The following is a 26,931-nucleotide window of genomic DNA, read 5'->3' as shown; positions in this document are numbered from 1 at the left end:
CATCCTGGCCTCCCTGGCCTTAGGGTCACTGAACCTCGTGTGGGCTGAAGGTCATGGAGAAAGGTATAGACCACTCTCTTACACTGTATGAATCGTGAAGCTCAGGAAGAGTCTCAGATCAGCATATGATATATGTGGATCCCATTATTGAAATGGGTGGGGTGGTGAGGACTTTATCTTATGCTACTCAATCTCTTTTTCCTGTCCTTACCCACCAAAGGTGTACGACAGGCCTATGGGTGAGAGCATCTCCAAGTGGCCCCTGTGGGAGTCAGTTTGATAGTTAAAAAGCAGAGATTCTCATATGAACTTCCCCCATGACCTGAATACTGGTTCTAGGTCTAAGGCTCAGAAAGCAGTACCCCAAAATCAAAGCCTCAGAAAGTTCACCATGCCTTAAACTCCTGGCCGCAAGCAATCCTCCCGCCTCAGCCTCTCAAGTAGCTAGGACTGCAGGTACATGCCACATACCAGGCTATTTTTTAAAAATTTTTTGCAGAGATGGAGTCTTGAAATGTTACCCAGGCTAGTTTTGAACTCCTGAGCTCAAGCAATCCTTCTGAAAGAGCCTTAGAAGCAAAACTTTCTCTCTGAGCTTCTTCTGCCCTCTTGTCTCTGAGTCCCATTTTCCCTGGAGGCACCTTAGAAACTAGAATCCCTCTTCCCCATGACGGGTCCTAGAAACCAGAACCCCTTTTCCCCAAAGCCAGCCATAAAACCTAAAAATCGGACTCTAATTTTCCCTCTACCTTTCTGCATAAAAACTGGCCATAGAGAAATTATCTGGTTGGGTGTGATGGCTCAAATCTGTAATTTCAACACTTTGGGAGGCCAAGGCAAGAGGATTGCTTGAGCCAAGGAGTTTAAAACCAGCCTGGGTAACATTGCAAGACTCCATCTCTGCAAAAATCTTTAAAAATTAGTCTGGTATGTTGGCACGCACCTATAGTCCTACCTACTTGAGAGGCTGAGACTGGCAGATTGCTTGAGTCCAGGAATTTGAGGCTGTGGTGAACCATGGATCAGGCCACTGCACTTCACCCTGGGTGACAGAATCACACCCTGCCTCTTGAAAAGAGAAAACAAAAGATGAAATGATCTGACCTACTTTGTTTGACGGTAGGTCCTAAGACCCCGTTCCAGAAAGTTGGTTATTCACTGGTCCTCTCGCCCTTCCTGAAATAGAGTGAATACAGGGGCCTTTGAAGGGACCTAAGGAATATGGTGAATTTTTCCCATGCCCAGAAGGAAGAAGCACTGCTCAGAGAGGCTAAAAAGAATCCAACCCTATTTCTACATGGCTGTCCATACTTTGTTGAACCTAGGCATAAAAATGGACAGTTTCCCCTCTATCTTTGGGTCTTCATTCTAAAGGCTTTCATGTCATATACAACTGTGATCAAATAAATATTTAAGCTTTTTCTCCTGTGAATCTTCCTTTTGTCAGTTGGTTATCAGCAAACTTTCAGAGGGTGAAGGGGAAGCTTTCCCTTGGCCCCTATACAGACAAGAATTTGGAATGCCTTATTTAATTTTTGCCTTCTCAGTACTAAGCGGAGTAAGAGTGAATTTGATATATTCTGTGTCATCCCAGAGAACAGAAACAAGACCAGGGAGTGAGTAAAAGTTATCCAAAGGCAGATTTTGATTTCACATTAGAAAACACGGCAAACACTATTAAAAAGTGATGTTACTTATTATTGCAGTGTTGCAATTTGTTGAATCTTGACTTCCTGTTCCTGGCCATATTCTAACCTAACTAAAGGCTCCAGCTTGGGTTAAATGCCTTGAGGTTGTCTAAAATACTCCTCTCTTGTGCTTCATCCTGTTTCTAGAATTTTCTAGATAAGATTAATCTCTAATTTTTTCGCTGTCTTCCACACTAGTTTTCATCTTTTTAGGGACAAACATTAATAATGTCTTACTCATCTTTGTATTTCCAGCATCTAATACAGTTTTGAATACATAAAGTTACTGAAAATATAACTCTTGAATTAGGACCTGGGGAGTGGTGGAGGTAATTGTATTGACTGAGACATAGTATTCGATTCATTTTAAAATCCTGCTGCATTTGAAGATTCACCAAGTCTGCCCCTACCAAAAGATTCTATTGCTAATTCATCATTACCAAATTAGATGCTATGAATTGGCACCCTAGTAGATTGAGTGCATTCACTCCTACATTCCAACCTCCAAATTCTGGGTTCAGGTTGTCACCACACATTCATGAAATTGATATGGACAGGAGACAGGGAAATACTGGGTAAACAAGGCAGTTCCCCAGCAAAGGCCCCATCCGCAAGCCTGGAGACCCTCGACCCTAAGTGGGAAAAGTTGCCTTCTTCCCTGCCATGTCCCCCTATCCTGTACCCATATAAACCTCAAACCCCAGGCCCAAGAAACAGATGAGGAGATGAGGAGACCAGCAGACAAATGGCAGATGACATGGCAGAGAAAGAGAGAAGGGAAGGAACGTGTGAATACCAGGAGTTAAACTGGGGGTTGTCATAGGGGAGTTTGGCTACTGGATGACCAAACTCCAGGGGAAGATCATCTTCTCACTCCATTCCCACTTCCAGCTCCTCATCCATCCTGCTGAGAGCCACCTCCACCATTCAATAAAACCCCACATTCATCCTTCAAGCCTGTGTGTGTGGCCTGATTCTTCTGGGACACTGGGCAATAGCTGGGAATACAGAAAGCTGTCACACTGGCCCTCTGCCCTTGTGAAAAGGCAGGGGGTCTATTGAGCTGGTTCACACTTAAGCCATTTGCAGACATCAAGACTAAAAGAGCATTGTAACACCTGGGCTGCAGGCACCACGCCCTCCACAGACACTACTGCCAGGCTGGAGCCCAAAGCACTCACTCCAGCCCCTGCACCTGCCCTTCTGTGTGCTCCATCTCTCATCAGGGGCTCAAGCAACCAAGCGGGTGAGCCACACGCCTGTTGAACATCCTGTGAGGTGGATCAGGGAAATCTCCTCCTTCAAAATGGCTAGTGGTAGATATGGAGTATAGATTAGAGCTTACATACCAGGGCCAGCACTCTGTTTAATCAGTTTTAGCTCACCAGAGACACTCAGCAAAGCTGACAAAACACAAATTATTCCCATGACAAGAGATTCCCCAGATCAGTATTCCCAAATTACCACATTTGCTGCAGAATCATAGCATGGAAAAACAACCTATGCTTGCTATTCTAATTATTTTTCTTCTAATTTCATCTCTGATTGTTGGCCTATTCCCTTGAAGTTGATATTGGATTGATTAGGTCCCAGATTCTAGGAGTAGAACTTTTTAAAAAGTCACTCCATTTTATTCCCTGGAAAACCAGTCCAAATCTCAGTCATCATTTTTCAGGACTGCTGAATGACATGTGTGATTTTCTATGCCAAGTCTCACCAAAAAAAGGAAGCTTTTGTTACCACTGGGTCAGAGCATTCACCGTGGTATTATTTTTAACTTCCTGTGCCTAGACACATCTTGAAAACTAATCAGGAGTAAGCCTTTTGAATTCTACTTTTATTTTATTCTTTAAGCATTTAATGGAATTAGCGACTGAATTCTATATCCTCTTGATAAATCAGTCTCCAATTACAGAAATGAAGAAAAAACTTAAGGGTGAACTTAATGCTACTCACATAGGGAGGAAATTACACCCCCCACCCCCACTACCATCAGACACTTCTATTTTATTTTCACAAATGATCTTTCTCCATATTGCTGAATGGATGATACTTTTAACAGAAGAAAATGCCTTTGAGATCAACAGAGGACATTACGTTTCCGATGAGTTAGGAGCAGGACTTCTGTAGAATAACTCTGTACATACAGGGGCAACCCATTTGCAGGGAGAAGTCAAGAGAGTTCCACCGTGCACTCAGGTCTGAGTGGCATCATCTCTCACCAACCTGTAACGTGTGCACCATCGACTTTGCACATTGACACTTACATGTAGTCCACTCACTGATGTGCTTCTGCAGGTTTAAAGTCCTCTCAGTGAGAGAAAGAGAGGATCCCTTTTCTTCCTAATCTAATCCCTTCCCATCACCCACTCTGCCTTCCTGGGATCAGCAGCTACTCTACCAATGACTCTGCCAAACCGAACGAATACCTTTCATCTGAGTGTGTGGTAGTGACTCTCTCAGCAAAGAACTATCTCTATCCTTGTGGAGCCAAGGGGATCTCTGTAAAGAGAGAGCTATCAGGAACATGTGTCCAGGGGCTAAAGATATGAGGCTTTAGAAGAGAAATGTTCACTGTCATTAGGCTGAAATTGTTTAGCAGAGAGCAGTCACACCATGTTCTTGCTCCTGGACCCTTTCTGGCTTCTGATGAAATTCACACTGAATTTTGGAAAAGGCATTCAACCTCAGCCATGATTGAAACCAAACTCACATTCTAATACCTCATATGAATTCTTGTGAAATCAATGGCCCAGCATTAGTGAAACATCACTGGTATTCAAAGATTGCCTTCTCTACCTAAACAACAGCAAAAGAAAAAATCAACCCAATTTAAAAAAATAGGCAGAGGACCTGAATAAACATTTCTCCAAAGAAGATGTACAAATGGCCAGCAAACATAGAAAATATTGATCAATATCACTAATCATTAAGGAAATGAAAATGTAAACCACAATGAAATTATATCTTATGCCAATTTAAATGGCTACTATCAAACACAAAGCAAAAACCCCAGAAAATAATCAGTGTTAATGAGACTTTGGAAAAATTGGAACCCTTGTGCACTATTCATAAGAATTAAAATGGTGCAGCCACTTTGAAAAACATTATGGTGGTTCCTCAGAAAACTAAAACTAGAGGTACTCTATGACTTGGCCATTCCACTCCTGGGTATAAACCCAAAATAATTGAAAGCAGAGACCCAAACAGATATTGGTACCTCAATGTTTATAGCAGCATTATTTACAATAGCCAAAAAGTGAAGGCAACCCAAGTGTCCATGGATAGACGAATGGATAAACAAAATGTGGTCTATCCATACAATGAAATATTATTCAGCCTTCAAAAGGAAAAAAATTCTCACATATGTTACCACATGGATGAACTTTGAGGACATTATGCTAAGTGCAATAAGCCAGGCACAAAAAGATACACAGTGTATGATCTCATTTATAGAAGTCCCTAGAGCAGTCAAAATCATAGAGACACTGAAATAGTGGTTACCTGGGGTGGGGAGGAGGAAGAATGAGGAGTTAGTGTTTCATGGATATGAATTTTCCCTGTTACAAGATGAAAAATACTGTCTGAAGATGGGTGGTGCTGATGGTTGTACAATGCAAATGTATTTCTGAACTGTGCACTTAAAAATTTTTAAGATGGAGTCAGGTGCAGTGGCTCATACCTGTAGTCCCAGCACTTTGGGGCTAAGGCTGGAGGATCATTTGAGTCCAGGAGTTTGAGACCAGCCTGGGCAACATAGGAAGACCTCATCACTCCCAAAAATATAAAAATTAGCTGGGCGTGGTGGTGTATGCTTGTGGTCCCAGCTACTCAGGAGGCTGAGGTATGAGGACTGCTTGAGCCCAGGAGGTGGAGGCTATAGTAAGCCATGATTGAGCTATTGCACTCCAGCCTGGGCAACAGAGCCAGATGCTGTCTCCAAAATAATAATAATAATATGGCAAATTTTGATGTATATTTTATAATATCACCATTAAAAAATTAAAACTGCTCACCCTTGCCTCACTCCTGTACCTCTGCTCACTTTCACTCTTCCTGCTTCCATATCCTTGCTTTTAATTTCTACCAACTTTTAAAGGTCTAGTTCAACGTGACCTCCTCCATGAAATAGTCCTTCTTGCAAACTGTGGAATGGAACTCTACCTTCTCTGAACGGCCATCGGTTTACTTAGGTTTTGATAGCCCTTGACTCACAAGTCCATACTTAGCGCTGCTCCAGGCAGGTCACACCACCACCCCTAGTGGCCTCCACAAGACTGTGAGTCCCCTAGAGGTAGAAGTCATATTTTCCACCTCTCTTCATCTGCCGACTGACTTACACATACGTGATAAGTATTCGATTCGAATAATTTGATAATTATTTTCCTTTTTGTCAGAACTTTAGGGAAGATACTGGAATTGTCTCCTGTGCTTCTAAGGCTTTGCACTCTTTCATCATTGGACTATATATGGTTTCTCATATAGCAATTTACATTTTGCAGAAAGACCTCAAACTGGCCTAAAGCTCATTGAATGAATTCAGATAAGCTGCTTCCTAAAGAAAGAACTTCCTGACTTCCTAATACTCCTTTCATACCCTAATCTTTAAACAATGTTTCTAGCAATAATTCCATTTTCCACATATGTAGCAGAAGATCTGAGTATCATCTAAATATAAAATCACTATTTTTCAAATTTTATTAGGTTTCTGCTTAATGGAGAATTATCGCTCTCAGTACCTCAGATCTAAACATATGGTCATTTAAAGGAATAAAAGGCAAACCTTTTATTACGATCTTTATGTTGTGGTAAGTTGTATATGTTTGTATAGAAAATTTTGGGAAATGAGCAAAGAGTTTGGGTTGGATCAACTGTTTCAAATCAGTCTTTGTTTGTAGCCACGTTACTGATTTTTTTGTTTGTTTTTTTATACTTTAGGTTTTATGGCACATGTGTGCAATGTGCAGGTAAGTTACATATGTATACATGTGCCATGCTGGTCAGTCAGAACCACACTTTTTGGTAATTTTACCTGGCTCATACTTGGCAGATCTGGCTGTGAGCAGGGTTTAAAGTTGGCTTACTATATGGAATTATTTTTAGGATGCCTTCAATGCACTCTACACTGAGCTAAAACAAAAAAAAAATATGAGGTTTAGCTCCTGACTCTGGACAATCTAAATCTACATTTGCTACATCCAAAGCAAATAATTTCTGTGTATTTATTTATTATTACATAAGGAATTCATTCTTACAATAAAAGCATGAAACCGGCAGAAGCGGTGGCTCACACCTATAATCCCTGCACTTTGGGAAGCAAAGGCGGGTGGATAACTTGAGTCCAGGAGTTCAAAAACCAGCCTCAACAACATGGTAAAATCCCATCTCTACAAAAAATACAAAAATTAAGCATCCATGGTGGTGTATGCCTGTAGTCCCAGCTACTCAGGAGAGCGAGGTGGGAGGACTCCTTGAGCCTGGGAGGCACAGGTTGCAGTGAGCTGAGATTGCACCACTGTGCTCCAGCCTAGGCAAGAGAGTGAGACCCTATCTCAAAAAATAGCTGGCTAAAACCCTTGCTGTCTTTATTATTTATTCCTTCTCTTCTTTTTTTTTTTTCCATGACAGCTGCTTTAGGACAAGAAAGTTCTTTTGGTCTCTCAGTTGGGGCCACTGTCAGCATCATGACTGGAGTACTGGCAGGAGTTACTCTCTTTATTATACCAAACTCTTATCAGAGTCCTAACAATAGTCATTTTACATGTTGGTCATTCACAGATAGGTATTTTGATACTTCCTGAAAGCATTTGCAATCAGCTACAGTCCAAAATTGCTTCTGTTTCAAAAGATTTATGGAAAAGATACTGACAAGTACTCTTGCATACAAGTTTCTGAGCAGTTCAAGATTATACCACTGGACTGTCTATAGACTTCCAAAACTTTAACAAACAGGTTGATGCCTTCAAGAAATATGCCAACTTAGACCAAGCAGAACAAAAATAATTTCATTGAAATAAATGATAATGTGGATAATGTTTTTATAATTTTTATTTGAAAATTTGCTGACTCTTTAAATGTTTTTTTCCAGATTTATGGAATTTTTCTTCTTTCAACCTATCTATATATAAAGCAATTTGGTAAAGTATACTTTTGGAAACAATAATTGAAGCCCATTGATTTTTGCTCTTTACCTAACTGTCCCAGGATTGGGAAACTATTCATGAGTATTCATATGTTTATGCTAATACAGTTATTTGCACAAGTTTAGTAACAATCTTCTCTCTTTACAAAAGGACATGTTTCAAATCATTGGTAATATTACCAAGGATTTGACTGAGATGTTATATTTAAGAATATACATAGAATGGACCCATAACTACTACAGGCAAAGTCTGAAGATGGCCTTCATTTGGCTTCCTCGTCTCAAGAGGTTTGTAAAAGTTTAATCTGAGACTCCTTATAAAAACTACTAGCGAAGCAAAATTTAGGAAGAACCTCTGTGGTCCACTGCTACCCTTGATACACTTATGTAAAGAATCCTGGCAAAGTTTGATAAGACTAAACCTACTTTGTAAACAAATTTGTCCTACTGGGATTATCTTTGGTAAAAATAGATATGCCTATAGAGAGAAAAATAATGTTGAAAATAAAAACTGTAGTATGCCTGCTATGAAATTGAAGCTCTGTTCATTGTTTTTGAGTTTTTATTATTCACCGGCAGACGGGACAAGACCATCAATTCTTCTAGTTCCCCCCATCCAGTTTTCTCTTATTGAATCACTAAGAAGAAAATCTGCTTTGTTCCTGAAGCCCTATAAGCTGGAGGTGGAAAGCTCAATGTAAATTTCACGGAAAAACCCTCGTACCTGAAGTATGAGTCACTCAGAGCTCACCAATATGTTTGACACCATAACTACAGACACTCAAATTGAAAACCAGGATAAGAAGTTGACAACTTCACACTGTGAAAAGCTTTTCCCAACTTGTCAGAATAAGTCTCCACATCAAAATCAGGCTCTTACCCGTCTTATTTTGTCCATGCTTATTCCTGCCTCTTTCACTTGGCAGGATGATGGTATCATTAGAATTTCACATGAAGAAGCTTCTGAGAGTAGCATAACAGAGTGACAGAGATATCATGTCACCCTCAAGTTTTTACATAAGATATCTTTTAGTCCACCCAACGGCTGACATTAGCAGCATCTTTAACACAATTGTTTGTTCAAATGTACAGTCGTCCCTTTTAAAGTTACATTTTCAGACTCACTTGTTCTCACTCTCTGTTTTAATTTAATGAGTAATCGAATGCTACATAATAAAATTGTTGCCTACCAGCTGAACAGGGAGGAGCCTATGCAGATTCTAACACTGATTGTTGCACATAAACAAATTCATCGAGTATCATAATGACTCAGTCACAAAAGTTACCAAACATACTACTGGATTAAAATTGCTAGACTCTTCCGGCTCATTCTTTGATCTATTCTATTTTAGTTGGTTTGCATCTTGCCTAAAGTGCATACTCCAAACTTTTGGTATTATCCTCCTAATAGTAATACTAGTAGTCTCTCTGCTGTGATAAATTCTACAGGTTTTCAAATTCTACATTTTGGTGTGGTGAATTCTTAAAAAGTTTTTTAAAAGTTTTGTGTGCAGCCATCAACAAATACCAAAGGGTCTCTCTTTGGCTGAAATGACAAGAACTCAAAGAAATGTGTGATCAGGAAGACATCATAAACCTATAAATGATGGAAGCCCAATACGATGGTTACTGAGATAAATGCCAATGCTTTAAATTTTGGTCACACTCTCACCTAAGTGAGAGCCTAGAGACTCCAAAATAGAACCACTCATGCTAAACGCTACAATCCATAACTGAAATTTTAATGAGGCAAAGAGATACCAGAACAGTCCCTTGATTTTTGATGAAAACAGGAGATTTCACTCTACCTGAGACAGCATAATAAAAGTTTCCTCTACTTTAACTTTAACAGAAAAGCGACCTGAAGTACCCTAATGTTAACCAATTTATTTATTTATATGGCTTTGTTTACTGGTTCCCACTTGACAAAACACACTGTTTTGTGATCATATAGCCCAGGGAGGGCTGTCACTTTATTTGTAGAGTAAGAGCTGCCTCAAATAATAAATGAAAAATAAAATCTATAACTACATTAGTTGTAATTTTGTATTTTGATGCATGTTTACACCCAGCAGTGGCCAGTGGAGTTTCACAGGCTCATCATTCTCACACTGACGCCCCTGTTTTTCTTTGTCACTTCTGATTACAGTGTGCCCACACAGATAATCTAGATAATCTAGAATAATGTCCACATCTTAAGATTTTAATTTTATCGCCCCTCCACAGTGTTTTACCAAGAAAAGTAAATGGACAGGTTCCGGAGCTAGGGTGCAAACATTTTAGGAGTCCGTTATTCTGCCAACGCAGGTAACTTTCATAAATACCACCCACAACAAAAACTTGTTTTGCCTTCCTTCTGTGTCTCACTTTTCTGTCTGTGCACAAACATCAAGGTGAAACACACGAGCTCTATGAAGCAGCTGGATGAGACTAGACCACTCATTTGACTTCCCTCAGCCACTTTTATCATCTTCAGCAGAAGGGTGACAATTTGCACATCAGAAAATGAAAGTGGAAAAGAAAATCAAAATGTGTAAGATATTACTCATGGAGCAAGGTACCAGATGAGCCCTTGGGTAAACTTTTTTTTTTTTTTTTTTTGAGATGGAGTCTCGATCTGTCACCCAGGCTGGAGTGCAATGTCACGATCTCAGATCACTGCAATCTCTGCATCCCAAGTTCAAGTGATTCTCCTGCCTTCAGCCTCCTGAGTAGCTGGGATTACAAGTGCCTGCCACCACACCTGGCTAATTTTTCTATTTTTGGTAGAGATGGGGTTTCACCATGTTGGTCAGGCTGGTCTCAAACTCCTGACCTCTTGATCCACCCACCTCAGCCTCCCAAAGTGCTGGGATTACAGGCGTGAGCCACCATGCCCAGCCAGTAAACATTTTTATCAGACCTTTCCTTTCACCATTCCATTTCTATCACCCTCACCCATCTTCTCCTCTGACTTTTTTCTCTTCAGTGACTTACTTGGTCTAATACGCTGTTTAGCATCAAAAGCCATACTACAAATTCTTTTGTGACTCTCTTGGAATGTTCCTGTGATTCCCAGAACCTTGGAAGCCTAAGCCTTACATCAGTGTGCCCTGAATATGAGATATGGGGTCAAAGGAGATTAGTTTGGAGCTTTAAGTTTTAAAGACTGTGCTGTATGGTTTTAGACTTTCATGGGACCTGTATCCTATTTCCTTCTGCCTAATTCTTCCCTTTGCAATGGGAGTATTTACCCAATGCCTATACCCCCATTGTGTCTTGAAAGTAACTAACTTGTTTTTGAATTTACAAGTTCATAGGGAAAAGGAACTTGCCTTGTCTCAGATGAAACTTGCTATTTTGGACTTTTGAGTTAAGGCTGGAATGAGTTAAGACTCTAGAGACTGTTGGGAAGCCATTCTTATATTATTAAATGTGAGAAAGACATGAGATTTGGGAGGGACCATGGAGATAATAATATTTTTTGGACCTTTACCCCCACCCAAATCTCATGTCAAATTGTAATCTCCAAAGTTGGAGGTGGAGCCTGGTTGGATGTGATTGGATCATGGAGGTGGTTTCTCATATTTTAACACCATTCTCCTTGGTGCTGTTGTAGCAACAGTGAGTCTTTATCTGGTTGTTTACCAGTGTGCAACCCTTGCTCTCTTCCTCCAGCTCCCATTATATAACATGTCTTCCTCCACCATTGGCTTTCTTCATGATTGTAAGTTTTCTGAGGTCTCCTCAAAAGCTGAGCAGATTCCAGAATCTTGCTTACTCTACAACCTGCTGAATCATGAGACCATTCAACCTTTTTTCTTTATAAATTATTCAGGTTCATGTATTTGTCTGTAGCAATGTAAAAACAGACGTATACAGCCATATTTTCAGTAGAAAAAAAACAAGGGAGTAAACCATTCTAACTATGTACCAGATGCGAAGCCCACGACAAAGAACAGAGCTATGAAGAAAATGCCTGGATAATCTCGTATCTCCCAGCATGGCCAAAAGGCACAGCTGGAGGATGGGATGGGTTTTGTCCCCAGTTCTTACTATGGTCACTCATTTAGAACTCAGAATTTAAAGCTTCAAATATAAAGACATAAGCTCACAGAAAAATTAGGAAAATGTATATATACAGAAGCAACTGTTTCATGACCTTAAAACATCTAGTAAAGACAATATAAACCTGCCTGCCAACAGACCGAGGTAAAAACGTATAAATGAAATTATGAAGACATTTCTACTTTATTTTACCAACAATTTTAAAACTATCTATATTCCCCAAAGTTACTAAAATCACATATATAGAAAAGCATTTGGGTTTATTCCCTTAATTTGTGAGTACTTATTTATTTTTACATTAATTTCATATTATGTGTAAACAGTATATAAACGTGTGACATATACATATATGTGCCGAAACAGGTAACATATATATGTTCACATAAAGACAGAGAGAGACAAAAAGATTTTAGAGTTTTGATTTTAGGACTTTAGGCATGAGATCAGTAAAACACACCATTTTAAAGGATAGCTGGATTCAAATTGCTTTCTTGTAAATGGTAAAGGTTAACATGTATCTCAGGAAGGCATTACTGAGTTTTAGAGAAAACACACAGCACATTAGCATCTCGAAGCAAAGAGAGAGAGGGAGAGAGAAATTAAGCTTTTTCAAGAAAAACTTTGGTGTGTTCAAGGAAGATTAAAAATAGATGCCAAGGTAACACAAAAATAATAGAAATTTACCATAGGGTTTTATTTATTTTTTATTATACTTTAAGTCTTAGGGTACATGTGCACAATGTGCAGGTTAGTTATATATGTATACATGTGCCATGTTGGTGTGCTGCACCCATTAACTCGTCATTTAACATTAGGTATATCTCCTAATGCTATCCCCCCCGTCCTCCCACCACACAACAGGCCCCGGTGTGTGATGTTCCCCTTCCTGTGTCCATGTGTTCTCATTGTTCAATTCCCACCTATGAGTGAGAACATGCGGTGTTTGGTTTTTTCCTTGTGATAGTTTGCTGAGAATCATGGTTTCCAGCTTCAAACAATTCTTGGTGAAATTTTCCTTTAATAAAAAGCAGCCCCCAAACCATTTCTAATAGAAAACAGACTGAATGATCAGGCTGCAAGCATAGACATGCATATGCAGATGCAGGCAGCTAAGAGCCAGGAACACCCAATATGGCAGTTCATGCTCTTTTTTCCTTGTCACCACATGTGCAGGTGTCATGGTGACCACCAGGTAGAACCCACATTTGCATAATAAAAGATTAGTGTGGGAGGACCAGTCTTTTCCTGGGCTATATAAATGGCACACCTGGTCAAAACAATCCCCTGGACCCTATTTAAATCAATCACTGCCTCCTCAAGTCTCTGTACAAAATCAATTGCATTCCTCCCCAAATTGGAGACTCTCTGTTGGGTGACTGCTTTCTGAGTATGAGAAAGCTTTTCTCACTCTCTTCTTTTTTGTCTGTTAAACTTTTCACTCCTAAAACCACTCCTCATGTGTTTCCATGTCCTGAATTCTTTCTCAGTGTCTGACAAAGAACCATGGATAGATTCCCAAACAGAGCCATTTTATTTGGGAGTTCTCATCCAGGATTGTGATCAGAACAGAAGACAGAAACATCAGAATGGTGGGTATGGCGCAAACCTCAAATCTGCCCTTTAATTTCAAGGTTCTCCTCAAACTAGCTTCCTTTCATGGAGAACCTCACCATCACATAAGACTGCGGGATGTCCTGGAGCAGCTGAGAATTTCTGGCCAGGATACACCCTGATGTTATTTCAAGGCTTCTGGACTGAACACAGCCTCCGGCAGTCCATCCAGATGTTGGTAATGGGTCTCCTAATTTACCATCCTGTTGCAAATTTGTTCTTCCTTTCTATCCATCGTCTCTATGTCTCCTATTCTTTTTGTGTATGCAATATGTGGAAATTTTTACACTTCAGGGAAACAGTTCTGTTAGGAAAGATCGGTGAATGCTATAATAACTAACCCAATAGGTCTCTCTCTCTCTCTCTGTCTCTCTCTCTTTCTCTCCTTCCTTTGGTAAGCACATGATATTTCTAAGCCAACAGTGTCACCTAGTGGAAATAGAAATCCTCCTCATGAGGCACATTGTGGTCCTTTGCCATAACACTGCACTTTTCCAATTCTCTATTTTTGCACTGATAGAAAAGCTCTTTCTGTGAATGGGAAAGCTCTGCTTTCAACAGTTAGGAGTAAAATGTCTTCCATAGCCAAATTTTAGTTCTGATACTGCCCCATCAGCAGGGAAAACTGTCATTAGGTCCCTATGTTCATTTAAGGTACCTATTCTGTCTCCAATTAGAACAGTATTTAATTAGTAAGCATATTTTAAGAACAGAGTTAACCAGGACCACTTTTCTGAGGGTAAATGTTTTAGCACGGGCCATAACTGGCAACTGGCATATTCCCTCTGTTAAAGAAAGCTTGCTCAAAGGCAACTGTTACACTTTCTCCAGAGATCCATTTTTCAGGAAGCCAGGCAGATCACAGGCAGATAAGCTAAGGTTGCATGGGTAAGGTGTGGCTAATCCCATCACTTCATTTATCCAGTTCCATGGCTTAGAGGGCCACACCTACAACCATGGGTGGCACATTTAACACAGTGCCAGGACTCAGGAACCAAGGAGAGAAAACAGTTGGGGGGACGCTCCCACTGTCTTCCACTCCACTCTGGGTCGCAATGAAAGAAGGGGGACTATAAGGACACTTTTATTCTCACTTCTTTTTCTCGATGGCTAACAGAGCATCTTCAGCTTGCACCCCTCTGGAGTGCACTCTGAGGCACTAGAACTCTTTTAACCTCAGGGCTTTGAAGAGAAAAGCAACTCATTCTATTTTGCACAATGATAGGACATTTTTACTAAACCTTTACAAGCATTGTGACAGCAACCCAGATTTTTTAACAGCCATATCAGGCAGGCCTATAAAGAATAATCCCATAGAATTAGAAAAGCAACTTCCAAGGGAACCATCTGAGAATCTCCATGATTTGGGTTCCCTCCAAGTTCCCTTCTCATTACAGGACCTTAGGCAAATAAAGTAAGACTTAGGCCAATTTTCAGACAATTCTGATAGGTATACAGAAGCTTTCCAGAATTTAAGTCAGGTGCTTCTCCTCACATGGAAGGATGTTATGCTGCTCCTAAACCAAACCCTAACTGCAGCTGAAAAACAGGCAACTCTGCAAGCAGCAGAGAATTTTGGAGATGAGCAACATATCTCCTATAATACACCAAAAGGGAAGGAAGGAGATACAGAAAATGAAGAAATAGCAGAAACACCATTCCAAATAAGAAGTGAAGCAGTACCCCTGTATAACCCTGATAAAACCCCAATAGCTCTGCAGATTAATGGAAAAGAAAAACTAAGGCCAGACCTCTTAATTCCTCTAAACTGTCTATGATGGACTCAAAGCCAGATGAGAATTCTGCAGCCTTTATGGATAGGTTGAGAGGGGCACTATTAGTGCACACCTTTTTGTCTCCTGATTCAGTCAAGTGACAGCTCATTCTAAAAGATAATTTTATTATACAGAAATCTCCCGATATTAGAAGAAACCTACAAAAGGCAAGCTATAGTAGCAGATAGCACCTTGGAAAACCTTCTGAGGGTAGCCATGTCAGTCTTTTATAATAGGGACCAGGAGAAGGCCCAGAAGAAAGACAGAAAGCTCAAGAGAAGGACAAAGCCTCTAGTAGCTGCTTTGCAGAGTTGCAAAGTCCAGGATCCCAGAGGTGTATCCACTAGTTGCTCTCAGTGTGGCAAGCCAGGGCATTTTAGGAAGGAGTGTCCAAACAGCAGGAGGAAGCCACATTGATCCTGTCCAGCCTGTGGTGGAGACCAATGGAGATGCAACTGCTCCCACAGATGGAGGTCACTGGGTTCAGAACCAGTCTCACAGTGGTCCAGCAGGACTGATGGGTCCTGGAGCTCAAACCCCTGGCTCCAGCAGCTCAAACTGCCATTACAGGAGACACAGGTGATTCTGGAAATTATAGGAAGGAAAGTAGACATCCTTCTAAACACTACATCCAGTCTCTCTCTTTTCTCCTTTCTTATCCAGGCCTCCCCTCTTCCCATAGCACAACCATAAGGGGTGTCTCAGGAAAAACTCTAATCCAATATTTTTCTCAACCTCTTATTTGTAGTTAGGAGGACCTATTGTTTACACCTGCTTCCAAACCACTGTCACAATAGCTCTACTAGTCAGAAAAGCCTCCAAATTAACCCTAGGAAAAAACGGTTTACACCCCTATTTAATGTGGCAAAATTACTTTCCTCTAGAGGGAGCTCTCAGCTAACAAACAGGTGGTAAAGCAAGAAATACATAAGGCAGGATAAGCAGTAGTCACTCTAAATAACATCTCTCTTCAGGTGCAGGTGCTCAATCAGCTAAACAAATAGTTCTTACAAGAGCACTTAAGTTAAGCAAGGGAAAGGTAGCTAACATTTACACTGATTCCAAGTATGCTTTTTTAGTTCTTCATGCTCATGCTGACATTTAAAATAAAAGGCATTTTCTTACCACCAAGGGATTTCCTATAAAATATCACCAAAAAATTAACAGGTTATTATCCTCAGTTTTCTTCCATGAGAAATAGCAGTGATATATTACACGGAACATCAAAAAGGGAATAGATGATGTAGCCAAAAGAAATAAGCTTGCTGATCAGGCAGCTAAGTCACTGGCAAGGCATCAACACACCTCAAAGCCTTCTAATCTAGGAAGACTCTGTAAGATAAATTAAACCTCAGTACCTTCCTGCAGAAATAAAATAGGCCACTTCTCAGGGTATTCTTTCCAGTCCTCAGAATGGCTGCAGTCAGAGGATGGCAAACTCCATTTGCCAGCCTTCAGCCAACAGGAAGTCCTTAAAATCCTTCATTAAGCTTTTCACCTAGGAAAGGATAAAACTTATCAATGTGCTCCCAGATTATTTTCACATAGAAAATCTCGAAATTGGTTAAGCATGTAACCTCTCTAGCTCACTTCCAGCAGGAATTGACACATCCAGCAAAAGCCCAAACCCAGGGAATAGGACCACCCTTATTTAACCCAGATTTGGTATTAGTAGAAACTCTCTTCTCTCTCTCTCCTTAAGTGAAGTGGTTAAAATGGCACATTATATATATATACACACATACACATATATACACATATACATATATATACATATACATATATATACATATACACATATACATATGTGTGTATATTTATAGACACATGTATCTACATATTAAACATATAAATATATATTCACATCTAATGAATATAAGTATGTGTGTGTTTCTATATATACACTCAACCACAATTTTTTGAAAAGTGTTTGGTGAAAAAAAACCCTCTATGTAAAACACACCCACCCTAATCAGATAGCCCTCATGTACTTCCACGCAGAACTTTCATGACATTATCTGCAGGCAGGTTCAGGGATTTAGGGACATGAGACAGTCCAGCAAACAGCACATCCACAACATAAATATATTTGCAGAGACTGAGAGCTAACCTGGAGGGATGCACCTCAGCACTGCCAGGACACATACCCTTCCCCATGGATTCTGAATTTATCTGACCAAGCCCACTATCCAGAACTTGTTCTGGGGCTGGGGAGAGAAAGTCACAAAGCCTGTTCCCTGGAGACTCTGTGTGACACACAAGACCACCCCCACCCCATCCTTAGGTCTCCCCACACAGATCTGACCATCAGGCATCATGAGGAGGACTCTAGCATGGGCTCAGAAATCACACAAAAGAATTAGCCACAGAGAGAGACACTGAGCTAGAAGAGTTCATTGCTAACATGGAACAGGGTCCCTGTAGTTCACGAGTCCAACCCGGTCCGAATTCCCATCACTTCATGAGCCAGACACCCCTGAGAAACAGCTTTTTCCCACGGTCTCCTTTGTGGTAACACATTAGGGTCCCTCGCTGTCAAGATCCAGAGATGGAAGAAACCTGGACAGCACACATCCCAGCTTCACCCTTCCTCCCTCCCACCCTCCCTCCCAGGAATCAGGGCTCAGGGCTCTGAAGGAAAGGCAGAGATGAGTGAGGCCAGAGTTGGTGAGATGTCTGAAAAGTGTTCACTGAAAAAAGTGCATCCCCCTTTCATTCTACCTGATGAGCCCTGTCCTGCACAGCTTCCTCCACCCTGAGGACTTCCCCAGACACTCTCTCTAACAAGGCTGACTGTTCCATTTCCTTTTTGCTCACACTGAGGCCTGTCCTGCCTTCTGGGAAATGAAAAATGCACCAAAATCAGCCAGAGCAGCCACCCCTGCCAGGCTCCATAATAAGGCAATGTCCCCGGGTCACCAACAGAATGAGCTTACACTGTGTCCCAGTCCAGGACTCTTTCCCTCTGAGAGGCTGACTCATGAAACAGGCCACCAGAAAGAGATCAGTGACTCCTCCATCCATTCTTATAATCACCTGACATGTTCTTGCCCTCTGCACAGGCAAGGCCAACTTATTGAGAAGGTGATGGGTAGTAAAGAATGGTTTTACTTAGCCCAAGGCTGCCAAACAGGAGGACAGAAGTTTATTATGACTCAAATAAGCTTTCCCAATGGCTCAGAGCTTAGAGTTTTTCAAAAACGTTGAAGGGTCAAAGGTCTAAGGAATAAGTACTGTTGACTGGCTGGAGAAGAAATGACGCGGGTAGGGGAAATGGTCTGTATTTGTTGAATCTGCCTCTGAGTGGGGGCCACATGACTGGTTGAGCCACTGCTCATGAGTCTAGATGAGGTCAGCTGGTTGCCAGAATGCAAAAATCTGAGAAACATCGCAAAAGATACACCTCAGATTCTACAATAGTGTTGCTATCTATAGGAGCAACTAGGAAAGTCACAGATCTTGTGACCTCTGGACACATGACTCCTGAGCAGTAAGGGATTATAGAAACTATGCCTGCATTTTAGCAGAATTTGGGTCCCTCCATAATTCATGGTCTTTTCTTAGATTTACCAAGGTAGTCCCCGACAAGGACGAGCTAATTTTAGGGAGGGACTATTATCATCCTTGCTTCAAAGTTAAACTATAAATTCCTCCCATGCTTACCCAGGCCTATGCCCAGGAATGAGAGAGGACAGCCAGCCTGAGGCTCGAGGTGAGATGGGGTCAGCCAAGCTAGCTTCCTCTCACCATCACAGGCTTTGCAAAGGTGGTTTCACTTCCTACATTGACTCACCAGGGGGTCAGAGGCAGAAGGACAGATCTGCAGGTTCCAAGGCCCATGGGCTCATTTCACCCATTTCACTCATGACTCCATCCTCAACCTGCTGTGGGGCTCATATCCTCCAGTCATGCCCTAGAGACTTCGAATTTCCATCAGACATGTAAGGAACTTAAAATTTTTCACTCAGATATAACAACAAGTAAAAAGTTGAACAAACTGAAAAATCAACAACTCGTTTAGATTTCTCAGAGAAGCAAGGTCTCAGTGCTAACTGGCCCACATATTGGAGAGACCCACAGGCAAATACAGAGCAGTGCACCATACCTCAGCAGAAACACAGGCACAGAAACCCCAGCGGGAACAAGTGCTGGGGTCAGAAAACCTGAACTCTAATTGAGGAAATTCTGGAGGCTCAGTGCAGACACAGCGCAGAGATAAACCCACCAGTGGATGGATTAGTCTTGGGAGTAGGGGGACAGTTTTATGACTCTTACCTCCTGGAGCTCTACCAGGTTCTCACAGTCAATGTCAAAAAAGAATCCCTGCATCCTTCTTCTGGGAAGAAGGGAAAAACCCTTGGAAAGTTGTCAGTGAATTATATTCTTCTTGGTAAGGCCTACATTTAAGAGAAACTATTTTACTAGAGCCTAATTAGCTGGGGTTTGATGGGAGCTTAACTGGCCAAGGGGAGGGGAAATATCCAACTCCAGCCTCCTCAAGTCATCATATCCCACCTAATGGTAAGAAAAACCTGAGAGGTGCTTGTAACATTCACAGCCCAGGACACAGACCGCATCCAGAACCACAGAACGCTTCCCTCCCCACACTCACCACCATGTCACTGAATGCCTGCTCACTCAAGTCCTTTTTACCCAGTACATTACATGTGGTTTTCAAAAAAATACAAGACAGACTATGGCAAAATAAAAAAAAAATGCAGTTTGAAAGACAGAGCAAAGATTGGAACCAGACACACATGTGGTAGGGATGTTGAAATTATCAGACTGGAAATTTAAAACAACTCTGGTTAAGGATTATGATGGAAAAAGGAGACAACTTTCAGGAATACATGGGTGATTTAAACAGAGATGGCTATTCTAAGAAAGAACCAAAAGAAATGCTAGAGATTAAAAACATTTTAAGAGGAAAAAAGAATGCCTTCCATGGGATTACTGCTAGTCTGCCCACAGCTGAGGAAAGAATCTCTGGCTTAAGCCTGTGTCAATAGAAACTTCCAAAACTGAAACAGCAAAGTTTAACAAGAGTGAGAAAAAAAAGTGGAACAACCTATTCAGCTTCATGTTCAATATTTTGTATCAACAATAGCATATTTTATATTCTGAACTTGTATTTTATATTTTGTAGCCTACAAAAGCTGTAACATACACATAACGGGAATATTGGTGGTTCCTAGGACCAGGTGGAGCTGGCCAGGTGGGTGCTGTCTCATTTACTGCCTGTTTCATGCACACCTGTGTATTCATAATAACAACCTTGTCATAAGGTGGGGTCCTTCAGGTGGGGAGATGCATGAGCCACTGCTGCCTCACTTGGACTCTGCTCAATTTAAACAAAGTTAATCAAACTCTAATTGTTTGACCCTGCTCAATTCACACTTCACCAATATTGCTGATCAAGTCACACTTCAGAAGTCTGTGCATCTCCCACACAGAGCAGGTGGCCCCATGGTCTCTGAGTCCTCAGATCATCATGCATCCATCTGTCTTTTGACACACAGACCTGCTGTGGGCTTTTAAGGACTTGGATTGGCTGAGAGGTGGGAGATGTCAACTCTGATTGGAAAATGCTCGTAGAGAAATCAATGGTGCCACACAGGGGAATCTTCTCTGTTATCTGCACAGCAAATCTGCCCAAGCCCTATGTCACCAGCAACCCCATGGAGGATGAGGAGGCTGTGGTCTTAACCTGTGAACCCGAGACTCATGGCACAATCTACATGTGGTGGGTAAATGGTCATAGAATCACACTCAGTCCCAGGCTGCAGGTGTCCAATGACAACAGGATCCTTGCTCTACTCAGTGTCACAAGGAGTGACACAGGACTCTATGAATGTCAAAGGAAGAATGTAGTGAGTACCAGCCACAGTGACCCAGTCACCTGGATCTTCTCTGTGAGTATCCTCTTTTCCTTCATGGAAAAGGCTGCCAGCCCAAATCCACATAACCCGAGGCCAGGCCTCTCAGTCCCTCTCAGGTCCAAGTATGAAGACACTTACCCCTGGACCCCCAAGCTGGCCATGACTTCCTGCCACAGGCAAACCTGGGTAGGCCCAGGAAGGGAGGGCCTTCTCCGGTCTTAGGAGACTCTGGTTCCACAGCTTGTGATGGGAGAAACAGGTGAATGTCTTAGACTCCTCCAGTTCAGTGAACACAGAGGAAGTTTGGCTGGGACTTCGGGGTTGTGACTTGGCAAAAAGGAACACTGTGTCCCTTTCACAGACCAGGAGCTTCCCATTCCCTCTGATAACGTTACCTGTGGCTTTATTCTCTTTGCACCAGATGGCCCAGATGAACCCACAACTTATTCTTCAGACACCTACTACTATCCAGAGTCAAACCTCAACCTCTCATGCCTCGTGGGCTCTAACCCATCAGCAGAGTATTCTTGGCTGCTGAATGGGAATAACCAGCAAACAGGACAAGAGCTCTTTATCCCCCAAGTCACTACAGAGAATAGTGGGGACTATCAGTGTTATGTCCATAACCCAGTCACTAATGGCAAAAACTTCACAACCAAGAAAATCACACTCCCTGGTAAGTGGACCGCTGGAACATTGGCAATATGCTTTCAGGTGAACCCTAGCTGGCTTTCCAAGAAAGAGCCAGGAAAACATTTTTAATCTCAGCCTGTGTCCCATATACAAAAGTAAATCCCAAATTTTTCTCCTGAACCCTCCCAATTCATATCTACAGATTCTCTTCCTTTTGTTTTCTGGATTTCTGGTGGATGACCTTGGGTCCAGCCTGAGAAATGTAGGGAAGTGGCTTTATCAGCCCCAAGCCCTATGCAGTGTAAGGGCCTTCACAGAGGGAGAAAGAGGAGGGTCCTCATGGTCAAGCTGTTTCTGTCACCAAAACATCCCTTCTGTCTCCTTTGTGTGTGTGTCTGTGTGTGTGTACTCCATGAGCTGCAATGAACATCAGAGGCTTCAAAACAAGCCCACACTTTTCCCCAAATGAGAGGAGGAAGCCCCTTGGGTGAAGGAGAAGCAGCTCATACTCTGCTCCCTGCATTCCTGTGGGCTCGCCCAGAGACCGTCCCTGCCTTGGATCCAGCCGGGGTGGGGCCAGGGCATGTGGATAAGGTGCCTCGGTGACCGGTTCTGAATCTGGCTAAATCGAGCTGCCAGTAGCAGCCAAGCCTCCCACGGGTAAGGCTTTAAAAAATGGGAATAGGGCTGTGTCCTGGCTCTGAAGTCACTGCCTGTCTGAGTCTGTGGACACAGCTCTTGGAACACAGCACAGAGGACAGTGAGTGATGCACACTTGGAGAAATAGGAAGATTAACTCACAGAAGCTCTCCATGGCAGGGAAGGAACAGTGACAAAAAGTGTGTATTTATAGAGAGGGTAAGTGTACCAGACACTATATGTCTAAGACTTACCATTAACTGTTTCTAAGCGTGCAATTTAGTGTTGTGTAACTATCAACACTATCCATTTCCAGAGCTTTTTTTATCCTATTATACTAAACTTCTGTACCCAATAAATGATGACTCTCATTCCTTCTCCCCTTAAGCCCTGGTAATCACCATTCTAATTTCTGTCTCTATGGAACTGACTATTCTAACTATCTTACATAAATGGAAATATATAATAATTATCCTTTTGTGTCTGGCTTATTTCACTTCACATAATGTCTTCCAGGTTCATCCATTTTGCACCATGTGTCAAAATTTTATCCCTTGCTAAGACTGAAGAATATTCCAAAGCATGGATATACCTTTTTGTTCATCCACTTATCTTTCAATAGACTTTTTGGTTGTTTCTACCCATTGGCTATTGTGAGTGATGCTTCTGTGAACATCAGTGTACAAACATCTGTTCAAATTTTTTCAATAATTTTGGCTGTATGTCCAGAAGTAGAATTGCTGTTTCAAGTGGTAATTCTTTAATTGTTTTAAGAAACTGACATACCATTTTCTTTTCTGTTGTTGATGTTGAGAGAGAGTCTTGCTCTGTCACACAGGCTGGAGTGCAATGGCACAATCTTGGCTGACTGCAACCTCCACCTCCCAGGTCCAAGCGATTCTCGTGCCTCAGCCTCCCGAGTAGCTGGGATTACAGGTGCATGCCACCATACACAGCTAATTTTTGTATTTTTAGTAGAGATGGGGTTTCACCATGCTTGCCAGACTGGTCTCAAACTCCTGACCTCAAGAGATCCACCCATCTCGGCCTCCCAAAGTCCTGGGATTACAGGCGTGAGCTGCCCGTGCCATGCCATTTTTCCACAGTGGCTATAACATTTCTCATTGCCATCAGCAATACGCTAAGAGCTTCAATTTTCCCGCGTACTCAAAAACATTTGTTTTGTGATGTTGTTGTTCATGCTGTTTTTATCAAAGCCACCCTAATGTGTGTGAGGTTGTGTATCACTGTGGTTTTGATTTGCATATCTCTAAGTATTAATATTGAGAATCCTTGCATGTCCTCAGTAGCCATTTGTATATCTCCTTTAACAAAATCTCTATTTTAGTCTTTTGTCCATTTTTAATTGGGTTTTTGGATTTTTGCTGTTTTTGATTTGTAGTGTTCTTCATGTATTCTGGAAATTAATCCCTTATCAAATATATGATTTACAGATATTTTCCCTATGTCATAGTTTGCCTTTTTACACTCTTGATAATGGCCTTTGATATATAAAAGTTTTTAATTTTCATGAAGTCCAATTTATCCCTTTTTTGTTGCCTATGCTTTTGTAGTTATAACTAATAAATCATTCTGAAATTCAATATCATGAAGCTTTTTCCTTATGTTTTCTCCTAAGAGTTTGGTAGTCTTCACTCTTCCATTTAGGGCTTTGATCCATTGTGAGTTCATTTTTTTGTATATGGTGTGAGGTAAAGGTTCAACTCATACTTGTCCATGGATAGCCATCTTTCCCAGTATCACATGTTAAAGAGACTGTCCTTTCCCCATGGAATGGCCTTGGCACTCTTGACAAAAATCATTTGGCCATATATGCAAGCTTTCTTTCTGGGTTCTCTATTCTATGCTATTAGTTTCTATGTCCTCCTTCATGCCAGTGCCACACTGTATTGATTACTGTAGCTTTGCAGTAGATGCTGAAATCATAAAGTGTGAGTCCTCCAGCTTCCTTTTTCCTTTTCAAGATGGAAGTTTTTCATTCTATCCTGGACAGGCTGCACTCAGATATTTTTGAAGGTTTTGGGATGTGAGAAAGGCTGATTGCCATTTTCTATCACTTTAGAACTTCTCACCTTTTCAAAGTTGCATCTTTCGGTGTCTCAATTGTGGCAGCCATGAATGGTCTCCATTGCAGGGACTTGAATGACAGAGGGCCTAGGTCAGGACATTCCAAATTCACCTTATATATGATAAGTCTATCTGTATATACTTATCATTTATATATGATAAAATTGGCATTTATATTACATATGTGAATTTTATATATAAATGGCCTAGTGTTTTAGGTGTTACCTTTTTTTCATATATATGGAAATATGTGTATATTTTAAATGGCTGTATATTATATACTTTTAGACTATGATATATTGTTTTGTTTTGTTTATTACTATTATTATTGTACTTTAGGTTTTATGGTACACGTGCACAATGTGCAGGTAAGTTACTTATGTATACATGTGCCATGCTGGTGCGCTGCACCCACTAACTCGTCATCTAGCATTAGGTATATCTCCCAATGCTATCCCTCCCCCCTCCCCCAACCCCACAACAGTCCCCGAAGTGTGATGTTCCCCTTCCTGTATCCATGTGTTCTCATTGTTCAATTCCCACTTATGAGTGAGAACATGCGGTGTTTCGTTTTTTGTTCTTGCGATAGTTTACTGAGAATGATGATTTCCAATTTCATCCATGTCCCTACAAAGGACATGAACTCATCATTTTTTATGGCTGCATAGTATTCCATGGTGTATATGTGCCACATTTTCTTAATCCAGTCTATCATTGTCGGACATTTGGGTTGGTTCCAAGTCTTTGCTATTGTGAATAATGCCGCAATAAACATACGTGTGCATGTGTCTTTATAGCAGCATGATTTATAGTCCTTTGGGTATATACCCAGTAATGGGATGGCTGGGTCGAATGGAATTTCTAGTTCTAGATCCCTGAAGAATCGCCACACTGACTTCCACAAGGGTTGAACTAGTTTACAGTCCCACCAACAGTGTAAAAGTGTTCCTATTTCTCCACATCCTCTCCAGCACCTGTTGTTTCCTGACTTTTTAATGATTGCCATTCTAACTGGTGTGAGATGGTATCTCATTGTGGTTTTGATTTGCATTTCTCTGATGGCCAGTGATGGTGAGCATTTTTTCATGTGTTTTTTGGCTGCATAAATGTCTTCTTCTGAGAAGTGTCTGTTCATGTCCTTCACCCACTTTTTGATGGGGTTGTTTGTTTTTTTCTTGTAAATTTGTTGGAGTTCATTGTAGATTCTGGATATTAGCCCTTTGTCAGATGAGTAGGTTGCGAAAATTTTCTCCCATTTTGTAGGTTGCCTGTTCACTCTGATGGTAGTTTCCTTTGCTGTGCAGAAGCTCTTTAGTTTAATTAGATCCCATTTGTCAATTTTGGCTTTTGTTGCCATTGCTTTTGGTGTTTTAGACATGAAGTCCTTGCCCATGCCTATGTCCTGAATGGTAATGCCTAGGTTTTCTTCTAGGGTTTTTATGGTTTTAGGTCTAACATGTAAGTTTTTAATCCATCTTGAATTGATTTTTGTATAAGGTGTAAGGAAGGGATCCAGTTTCAGCTTTCTACATATGGCTAGCCAGTTTTCCCAGCACCATTTATTAAATAGGGAATCCTTTCCCCATTTCTTGTTTTTGTCAGGTTTGTCAAAGATCAGATACTTGTAGATATGTGGCATTATTTCTGAGGGCTCTGTTCTGTTCCATTGATCTATATCTCTGTTTTGGTACCAGTACCATGCTGTTTTGGTTACTGTAGCCTTGTAGTATAGTTTGAAGTCAGGTAGCGTGATGCCTCCAGCTTTGTTCTTTTGGCTTAGGATTGACTTGGCGATGCGGGCTTTTTTTTTGGTTCCATATGAACTTTAAAGTAGTTTTTTCCAATTCTGTGAAGAAAGTCATTGGTAGCTTGATGCGGATGGCATTGAATCTGTAAATTACCTTGGGCAGTATGGCCATTTTCATGACATTGATTCTTCCTACCTATGAGCATGGAATGTTATTCCATTTGTTTGTATCCTCTTTTATTTCATTGAGCAGTGGTTTGTAGTTCTCCTTGAAGAGGTCCTTTACATCCCTTGTAAGTTGGATTCCTAGGTATTTTATTCTCTTTGAAGCAATTATGAATGGGAGTTCACTCATGATTTGGCTCTCTGTTTGTCTGTTATTGATGTATAAGAATGCTTGTGATTTTTGTACATTGATTTTGCATCCTTAGACTTTGCTGAAGTTGCTTATCAGCTTAAGGAGATTTTGGGCTGAGACAATGGGGTTTTCTAGATATACAATCATGTCATCTGCAAACAGGGACAATTTGACTTCCTCTTTTCCTAATTCAATACCCTTTATTTCCTTCTCCTGCCTAATTGCCCTGGCCAGAACTTCCAACAGTATTTGAATAGAAGTGGGGAGAGAGGGCATTCCTGTCTTGTGCCAGTTTTCAAAGGGAATGCTTCCAGTTTTTGCCCA

General features: G+C 41.2%; 1 long non-coding RNA gene across 3 annotated transcripts in view; it reads right to left on the bottom strand.

Annotated features, from left to right (window-relative positions):
* The window catches only part of LOC134760718 (uncharacterized), a 93,456-nt gene that overhangs the window by 48,991 nt on the left and 17,534 nt on the right, over positions 1-26,931 (bottom strand). For all 3 annotated transcript variants that reach the window (XR_010138630.1, XR_010138629.1, XR_010138631.1), the window contains exon 2: positions 16,622-16,761. This is a non-coding gene — a long non-coding RNA (uncharacterized LOC134760718). The remainder of the gene's footprint in view (positions 1-16,621; positions 16,762-26,931) is intronic.

Source organism: Pongo abelii, chromosome 20 (assembly GCF_028885655.2).
Source record: "Pongo abelii isolate AG06213 chromosome 20, NHGRI_mPonAbe1-v2.0_pri, whole genome shotgun sequence".
NCBI lineage: Eukaryota > Metazoa > Chordata > Mammalia > Primates > Hominidae > Pongo > Pongo abelii.
The sequence above is the reverse complement of the archived record's forward strand: the minus strand, read 5'-3'. Positions and strand labels throughout refer to the sequence as shown.